Raw genomic sequence first — 8,898 nt, forward strand, 5'->3', positions numbered from 1 at the left:
CCCCCAAAATGCTCTCATCATTTACTCCCTCGATGTTGCTGCTGGTGTAGAGTGGTGCATCAGAATGACATCAGAACACAGAAGAGTAATTTGTCACTGGCTCCTTTGAGAGTTTCCAATAGGGTTTTATAATGGGAGTTTTCAATATATGAGCAAAATGAAGCCTGTGCTAATCATAACTTGATGATACTTTGACATTTTGTTTTACACTAACTGCATATGCACATTGTCTTATATAGTTACTTATTAGAAACGTACTTTTCCAAAAATGAAAATTGCTTCAAAATTCGCCTTTTCGGTATATGGGTGACAAAATGTTGTCAAATTATGTTCACCACAGGCTTTATTTTACTAATAAATTGAAAACTCCCATTATAAATTCCATATAATCTCGAGTGAACCAGGGTGTGGGGTTTTGACGTCATACCTGCACACATCCAAAGAGATGGGGCATAAAAAACTATTTTTTAAGTATACTATACCTCATTGATAATATATAGAGATCTTGGACTCTCTTTGAATAAAAGTGGAAGCAGCAGGACAGCAGCAGCCATTGAGAGACCTTAAATGTAAAAGTGTAAAAATATGGGTAGTTTAGTGTTAATTGCAAAATTGTATTTACTATCCATAAAAACAAATTGATTACATTTTCATTTATATATTACCTTTATGTGCCAATTCAATATGTTTTTTTTTTCGCTTCAGCCAACTCAGCACAAATATCCACCCCGACTTCTCTTCTGTGGCACTCATTAATAACTTCCGGTGCCACCAGGGCAAGATTTTTCAGAATGTTCTTTTCAATGTTTGCATCAAGTATGCTTTCAAACTCTAATACAAGCTATTAAGGAAAAAAAAAAAATAACAAAAATGTTCAAATGTGCAAATGTTCATTGCTTTGAAGTCATCACAATTGAGGGGATTTTAAGGGCTGGATAGCGTGATAGTATTTCTTTTGTGGAGTGATGTTTCACGTAGTCTGCCCTCTCATTCCTCGTCCGTGCCATGCAGTCTTGTAAAAGTCGGATATTTGGTGTCCTCTTCAAGCATTCTGTTCTCATTTTCTCCAAGTGGATCCCTATGCTGTATTCATCTTCTCCTGATTCACTCTTTCCACACAAAAAACATACTTATAGGTATGCTATTCTTAAATAACATACCTATTCTTAAATCCTGAAGATTATTCTATTTGTGACTCTTACCTCTTCAGACCTTTGTCTCTTTTGGTGCATGACTTGGATACCTGATAGATCCTCAGTCTAAAAAAATAAATAAAGACATCTATTACTGTAGATATCCATTAAGGTGTAGTATCATTTGGCATACTTATTTCTTTATTAGTTACCTTATTGGTGACACGTGTCTGTTGGATGCTCTGAGAAATCATCTGGTTCTTTACTTTCCCGAATCTGCTGCAAACTTTATTTATCTCTTCAATGTCAACCAAGGGTGATCTTTCTTTCTTGAATTTGTTCTTAAGAATCTCATGCCATGACTCCTTCAATTGAAAAATATTAATTAAACATGTATAACCTTCAAGATAACAATATCAAGGAAGTATTAAAGGGTTTATGAAATTGAAAAACTCTTTGTCATGTTCTTACATATCCCCTTCCTGTCCTGTCTCTCAAGAATTGGTATTTAGTAACAAGGGCTGAACACACCTTGTTGTATTGTTCACTTGTTGGATACCTGAAAAAAAAAGAGAAAAAATCTGTCCTCCATCATGCTCTAAAATTATGCTATTAATTATGCTATATATGTGCACATCTGATCAAACAGTGTTTGAATTATTTTTGATCTCCATTTGCTCCGTCCTGTTGAAGAACAAAAATCTCTGCTCTCCTCATCAAGTTTTTTTTGTATTGCCACAGGAAATTTTGGTAGCTGATAATTTGCTGGCCACACTGTTTGAGCAAAGTTCTGTGATGAGCTTGCCCCATGTGAAATACCAAATGAATTCCTATAGGAAAAGAAGTGAATCAGAGATGTGTTATTTTGTATGTTTGTCACAACTCCGGAGAGGAGACAAATTTTTCTTTTCTTTTCTTTTTTTGAGAAAGAAGATACAGCGTTCTGTTCAAGTGTTGCGTATGCCCAGTAGGCGTGGTTTAATCTCTGAATTCTCGCGGGTTAGGAGAAACTAACGTGAGATTTGATACGGCACCATAAAGAAGGTAGAAAATAATGTGGTGCGCGTTATTGTAAATAATTGAGTCAAAGTGTAATATGTTCATCCCACTGTAGCTTGGGCATAGAGTGCATAGAATGTTTCCGACTGATATTGTATGGGCGGTCGATGTTATGTGATTGGATTACGTTGGGATTGTAGGCCTATGGTAAATTCCACCGCGTGCGCCAACGCAGACTGTAAGTGTTTACTTTCATTATTCAGTCTAACCAGCATGATCTGATACGATATTAATTAGATTAATCGAGCACCTATATTATTGACGTAGCCTAATTGTGACACAAAATCCTAAATAAATAGCCTAATTTTGTAATATTTTAATATCAATTAAAGTCATTCATATTTTTTTAAAACGTGTTATTTGATTTGATGGCATGTGCCACTGAATGTTTTGTAATACCAGTGCTACTTTATGTTGTTTATCTCGCAAAAGGCACAAACTGCCCATTCTAGGAAAAACACAAAATAAATCTATCATGGGTCGCTACGAATAACGTTTTAACAGTCACGTCCGTTACTGTAAACCGTTTTTTTTGCACGATGCTGCACGGACGCACGCCAGTAGGTGTCGGTATAAGTGAGTGTAACACTGGCCAGCGCAAGATTCTCATCTGTGGTTTTAATATTTCAAGTCCTTCCAAAAAAAAAATCAATTATTACAAATCATTTTGTTTGGCTACGTATCTGAAAAGGATTACATACTACTAGCAATCTTCTTTATTTATATAAGTGCAAAAAAGTACTCAGTGCATTTTAATATACTTACTCATGTGTGGTCTTAGAAGGCATCTCAGTCTTTAGGCTTATAAATTTAACTTGATCCTTCATTTTCGGAAATATTTTTGATATCATATTTTCAGTTAGGTTTACAAAAGTGTCCCCATCAATTTCATTCTCTGTAAAAACAACAAGAGTCAGTAGGCCTTTGACATTTTCCACCAAACTGCATTAAGAATTGTGTATAAATGCACATACACATCCTAATGTTTAGTAATCCGATGCCGCAAAGGGATCAAAAGAGTTCCTTCCAGGTTTTTATAAGTGTCCAGTCCATGGAAAGCTAACTCTTTCCCTACTTCAAGGGCACACCAAGATGTTTCGGTAACTTTGTATGCATGGAGATGACAGTCAAATTTAAATGGAGTGAGTATTTTTCCAAACATGTACCACGAACCAGTGTGTCCATATATTGCTTTGATCTTGAGAAAAAGTGGAATCTCTTCAGTGTGTACAGTGTCAATCACTTTGCATTCTCCAGTTTTATAAGCTGTATTGTTAACTGTGATGGAATTTGTTTTTTGTAGGACTTCATTTGACAGAGGTCTTCCAATCTGTGATTCCAGTGTGGCCAAAACTAAAGAAGGCAGGGTGTTTGATGGGACATCACAAGCTCCTGAAGCATGGCACACTTCATATCCAATGCTTTTCTTCTCAGCTTGCTCCCAGCATTGTCTCAGCTGATGCCTTCTAGCAAGTGATTTGGTGATGTTCTTGAAGTTGCAAACAACAGTAGACATTTTCTTGAAATATTGATGTTTTGCCTCAAAGCGCATACAAGACAAATTAATTAATGGCCCATATTTCAGCATAAGTGAAGGATAGTGCACTAAAAAAAATGCATTTTTGGAATGACACCACCAGGGAAAAGCTCATGAAATGTTGCCAAAAACTCTGTTATTTTCTCCTCAAGATAGGGTATCCACGATCTTCTAACCACTGGGGCCATGATCAAATCTACCACTTCACACAGTAAGATGTAGCAGTTCCCAATACATGTTTGGAGGTACATAAGATCCGACCATTAGTGGTAGTAGTCGAAACAATGTTCAGGTTTCTGAAGCTTTACCAGAGATTTGACCTCTGCTTCGCAACATTCTTTCCGTCAAGATTTGTGGCTTAGATGTTTTATAATTTACAGAATTTCATAGTTCAGTTGATCTAGAGTGAAGTGTTTATCCTTGATTAACTGATGAAGAATCCATCTGAGAGCATTAGGAATAACTCCCTGCAAGATATCATGCATCACATCAGGTGGAAACAAGTGAGTTATCACTGTAGGAGCATATAGTTAAGTGATGAGAAACAGCACTCTCTCTGCACACATACAAGAACTGACCCATTATCAGGATTTTCACAGACAGCCTGCAGGTGGTATCTGTAATTAGCACTGTCTCTTAGAGTAAAGTCCTCTTCTTTGAATTTGGTAGTGATGTTTTCTTTTGTGGCCATGCAAAAACGACATATTCTCCCATGTGAAAAATGTCTTTTCAGCCCAATCAAAGAGTGAGCTGAAAGATTGTCCGCTGAGATGGTGACTACTGTGCCATAGAATCTTCTGCTTTCCCCATTACATGACAGAGTCACTCCCTCTGTCTCAAGAGATGTCACTTCTTCAATCAAAGGCTGAAACAGATTGTTATAGTTGGTAAGATCTTCTTCAATATACCGATGTCTGATTAATGATGAAAGGTAAATACTCAAGTTTTGATGTATATTTCTTATCAATGTTTCTGAGTTTAAAATACACAGCTGTCAGTTTATGATTTCCCCTTTTAGAGCCTAAAGGGTTGACGATCTCAAATTCATCGATGTAGAAATGTAGACGTACATTGGATAAGGAAAAAAGCTCACAACTTTTGAACTGGTCTCCATCAGTGTAGTCCTCCATAACATCCTGGGCCCGTATTCATAAAGAATCTTAATGCAAAGAGTAGCTCCTAGTGACAAAATTCTAAGAAAATTCTTAGAAATGTGGGCGTTTTCTCTTGAAATTAAAGAAAAAATCCTAGTAAAGAAAAAAGTAATTCAGAAAGCATCTTAACTCTTAAAAGAGCTCTTAAGGTCAAAATTGTTAGGAGCACGGACGAGGACTTTTAAGAGGCTTAAGAGTTTCTTTAGCAGAGGAGAAAATGGCAGAAAGACGAAGAGGGAGAAGAAATGTGTTGCAGACAGTGAATAACAGTGAGTTAATAAGACGCTATAGATTAGATCGTGCAGGGATCATGTTTGTGACTGATCTTATTAGAGACACGCTAACATCTCCGACACAGCACAGAAATGCCATAGCGCCAGAAATGAAAGTAATCACTACATTACGATATTTGACAACTGGGAAAATTCCATGTTTGATACATTAAAACCAACATTCAAACCACCACTTAAATAGACATGCCAGCAATCAGTGTAATTGGAAAGAGTGGAACAATTTTTATCATTCTAAGCCAAGCAAATACCTTATAGGAAATTAACAGCATGGTAAATAAAAAAAAAGGATTTATATACACATATATAATGTGTGTGTGTGTGTGTGTGTGTGTGAGAACGGTCAAATAGGAAAAATGACGCATGTAATTTCAAGGTGAAGGCTTAGAATAGACCCTATACTTAAAATCACTTTTTTTTCCCTTCTTGGACAACCAACCAATCACAGTCTTCAAAAGATTGTGTCATACATAGCAACGGGGTCAACCCCGCCTCCTTACTAAGATGAAAGTTTTTGTCTTTTCCTTACTCAGAGTTGCTCTCAGATCGGTCCCGAATCGCTTTTAAGCTAAGACTCCTACGTAAAAGTTTTTAAGCTAAATTAAGAGTTTTCTTAGAGGATTCTTAGAATCTTTATGAATACGGGCCCTGATGTTTGGGTGTTTTCTCTTGGTTAAGCATTGCCCACACATCCTCATTATGAGCAATCTTTCTCAGCAGAGCCTTGAGAGGTATGTACTGGAAATGTGCACCATGTCGCTTTGTTTGATCCAGCGGAATTTGTACAGGTGCAATGTATTCAAGTTCATCTTCACAACAGTGCTCAAGCATCCATTCACTACTGATCTGTCGAAGGCATTCATCAAACATATTTTGCTGATCAAGTAGTTCAGATAAGTTGTCATCAGCATCAGTGTCAATTTGAAATCTTATAATCTCAGCATAATGAGTGGTGAACTCCTGAAAGATGACTTGCAGGCTCTCCACAATACTGAACTGAACTGTGGCTGCAATACAATGCTTCTCTCTTAATTTCAAAATGAAGAGACAAAGATTGCGCTTGAGGTTTGGCAGTAAATCTTCTGTTCTAAACTCTCTGCAGTTAGCAATATCCTCCACATTAGTGTTAGGTAACTCCATATGTTCCTCTGAGTTACAATGTTCATCATCATCACAAGCTTCCTCTTCTTCACTGACCAATGAAAGAAGGTCTCTATGTTTGCGATAAATATGTGATCTATAGGAACTGAAGGTTTTGTTGGTTTTCCGCATGTGAATTCAAATTTTGGTTCATTTTGATGGTAAAGGCCAATATGACGAATCTGTTTAATTAGGGAGAATGTTTGTTTGCTGCATAGTGGACAGTTAAAGAGAGTGGGCATTTCTGTCAGATTAACCTTGAAATGTAGGGATGAGTTCCTGGAAACTGTTTGCAGTCAACCAATTAGCCACATCTTGGATTGTCCACTGAATCACCTCTGTGCTCATCCTTGTTTACAGAAAAGATGGTGTTAAAATTTAGAGAACAATGTGTTATCACATACATTTTCTTAATATGGGGATAAACAATTAATCATTATCAGAATCTAATATGGGTAGAACAATGTCAATAAGATATATAGCAGTGGTTCTGCAAGCCTGTTATGTTTGTACTGATTTTATTCTCTCTTTTTTTTTTTTTGCCATATATGGGCATCTGAGACTGTCAATTCTCAAAGCATTTTTATAAATCATAAATTCATATATTTATTCTTTGTAATGTGTGAAAAGCATTGATATTAAAAGTTAATTATTTGTACCTGATTGTGTTTTTGTTTTTTCATAGCATGATTTTTGGGGAATTGTATTGAATCCAATTAGGGTCAATTTTACCCGTACCATACCATACAGGCTGTAACCAGAAATCGAACAGTGCATAAACAGTGTTTTTGGTTCACCCAAAAATGAACATTCTGTCATCAGTTACTCTGATTTCTAAACCTGTATAACTTGTATACTTGCTTTGTTCTGCTGACTTTGAAGAATTTTAAAGGGATAGTTCACTTTAAAATTAAAATTCTGTCATAATTTACTCACCCTCAAGTTGTTTTAAACCTGTATGAATGTATTTCTTCTGCTGAACACAAAGGAAGATATTTTGAAGAATATCAGTAACCAAACAGTTAACTGGAACTATTGACTTCCAAAGTATATATTTTTTCCTACTATGGAAGTAAATGGTTCCCCAGATCTGCTTGGTTTACAAATATTCGTCAAAATGTCTTCCTTAGTGTTCATCAGAACAAAGAAAATTATACAGGTTTGACAATTTGAGTAACTGATGACAGAATGTACATTTTTGGGTGAACTATCCCTACACATTTTGTAATACAACAAATTATATACATGTTAAGTTAACGTTATACCGTTAAGTTTTCTGCGTTCAAAACGGTTATACTGATTGTACGTTAGATGGCGCTATGGGGTAAGTTAATTTTCCCTGAGCAATTGCGCAAAAATAACACTAGGGAGTTTGATTAAAATCTTCAATTTAGTTTGATATATTTCTTGATTTTAACTAGAAACTAAAATGAAACTGAATAATGTTAATTAGCTAGAATTAGTAATGAATTTTAGTTAAGAACCACTGATGTAAATAATTAAAAAGATTATAGCTTAGGCCTTATATCCATAAGCCAACTAAAAATACATTGTATTACTAACGTTATATTGTTACTAAAATAAAAAATGAGGAGGTAGAGGTAAAAACAAACAAAACAAATATAAACCACAAATTATTCTTGTTTTTTTCTTACCTTTTTTCAGTGTCTGAATCCAATCAATTTTGCGATCTTACTGTCGATAGAAGAGTCACAAAATGAGCTCAAACCTTATTATGACACACTACACTCATTATATTATCGCAGATATCAATGTTTATAGTTATTTTGACATTTTATTTGTGACTTACCTAAAATATTTACCATCGATCTTCTAGTAGTCCACCAGCTGACGTCACGCGAGTCGCGCAACAAAATAACGGTTTAAACGTTTTTTTTGTTTTTTTTGTTTTTGCACAGACCATTGAAGATTTTATGATTTACGTAAAAAATTTATTAAATTATTAATGAATTGTTATTATTTAGTATTAGCACAATTAAAGTGGCTAAACAAAAATTAATATGTTATTGAGGTTTATGTGTTCTGATTTTTTTGTGGAAACAAATACATTGTTAAAATTTTCAAAACTTTTAATAATAATAATAATAATAGGTAGGCTATGCATGTTATTAGCCTACTATTAATATAAAATAAAATAAATAGTAGGCTAATCAGAACAGTATTATTGTTATGCATAATAAAAAAATTATAATAATAATAATAATTATTATTGATATTATTATTACTTCTTGCATCACTTTCATCAAATTTTATATGACATAATATGTAAGGAATAATTGACGACAGGCCGTTGAATTATTAGAAAAATAATGCACACCCGAGGTGGTAATGCGGTCACGACGCGAAGCGGAGTGGCCGTTACACCTCGGGTGTGCATTATTTTTCTAATAATTCAACGGCCTGAAGTCAATTATTCCGCTTATACTACAGTTACCACACCTCGAAACATTGTTCAGATTATGTATTTCAAGACGTTTGTAAAGTTTTTGTCATTAAAACGCTCTTGTATGTAGGACTAATTTCTTACGCATCTAATCCCATGCCTCCGTTGCCAATTCCAAAAC

At 35.1% G+C, this 8,898-nt stretch overlaps 1 long non-coding RNA gene across 1 annotated transcript; it reads right to left on the bottom strand.

Annotated features, from left to right (window-relative positions):
• Nucleotides 1-482: 482 nt before the first annotated feature.
• On the bottom strand, nucleotides 483-1,596 carry LOC309493854. The gene is made up of 4 exons (XR_014204058.1): nucleotides 1,346-1,596; nucleotides 1,203-1,259; nucleotides 912-1,109; nucleotides 483-841 (listed from the first exon to the last, which is right to left on the bottom strand). It is a non-coding gene; the product is annotated as an uncharacterized lncRNA (long non-coding RNA).
• Between the last annotated feature and the right edge of the window lie 7,302 nt (nucleotides 1,597-8,898).

The sequence above is a fragment of the Leuciscus leuciscus genome (genome assembly GCF_965113295.1).
Source record: "Leuciscus leuciscus genome assembly, chromosome: 1".
In the NCBI taxonomy this organism is placed as follows: Eukaryota; Metazoa; Chordata; class Actinopteri; order Cypriniformes; family Leuciscidae; genus Leuciscus; species Leuciscus leuciscus.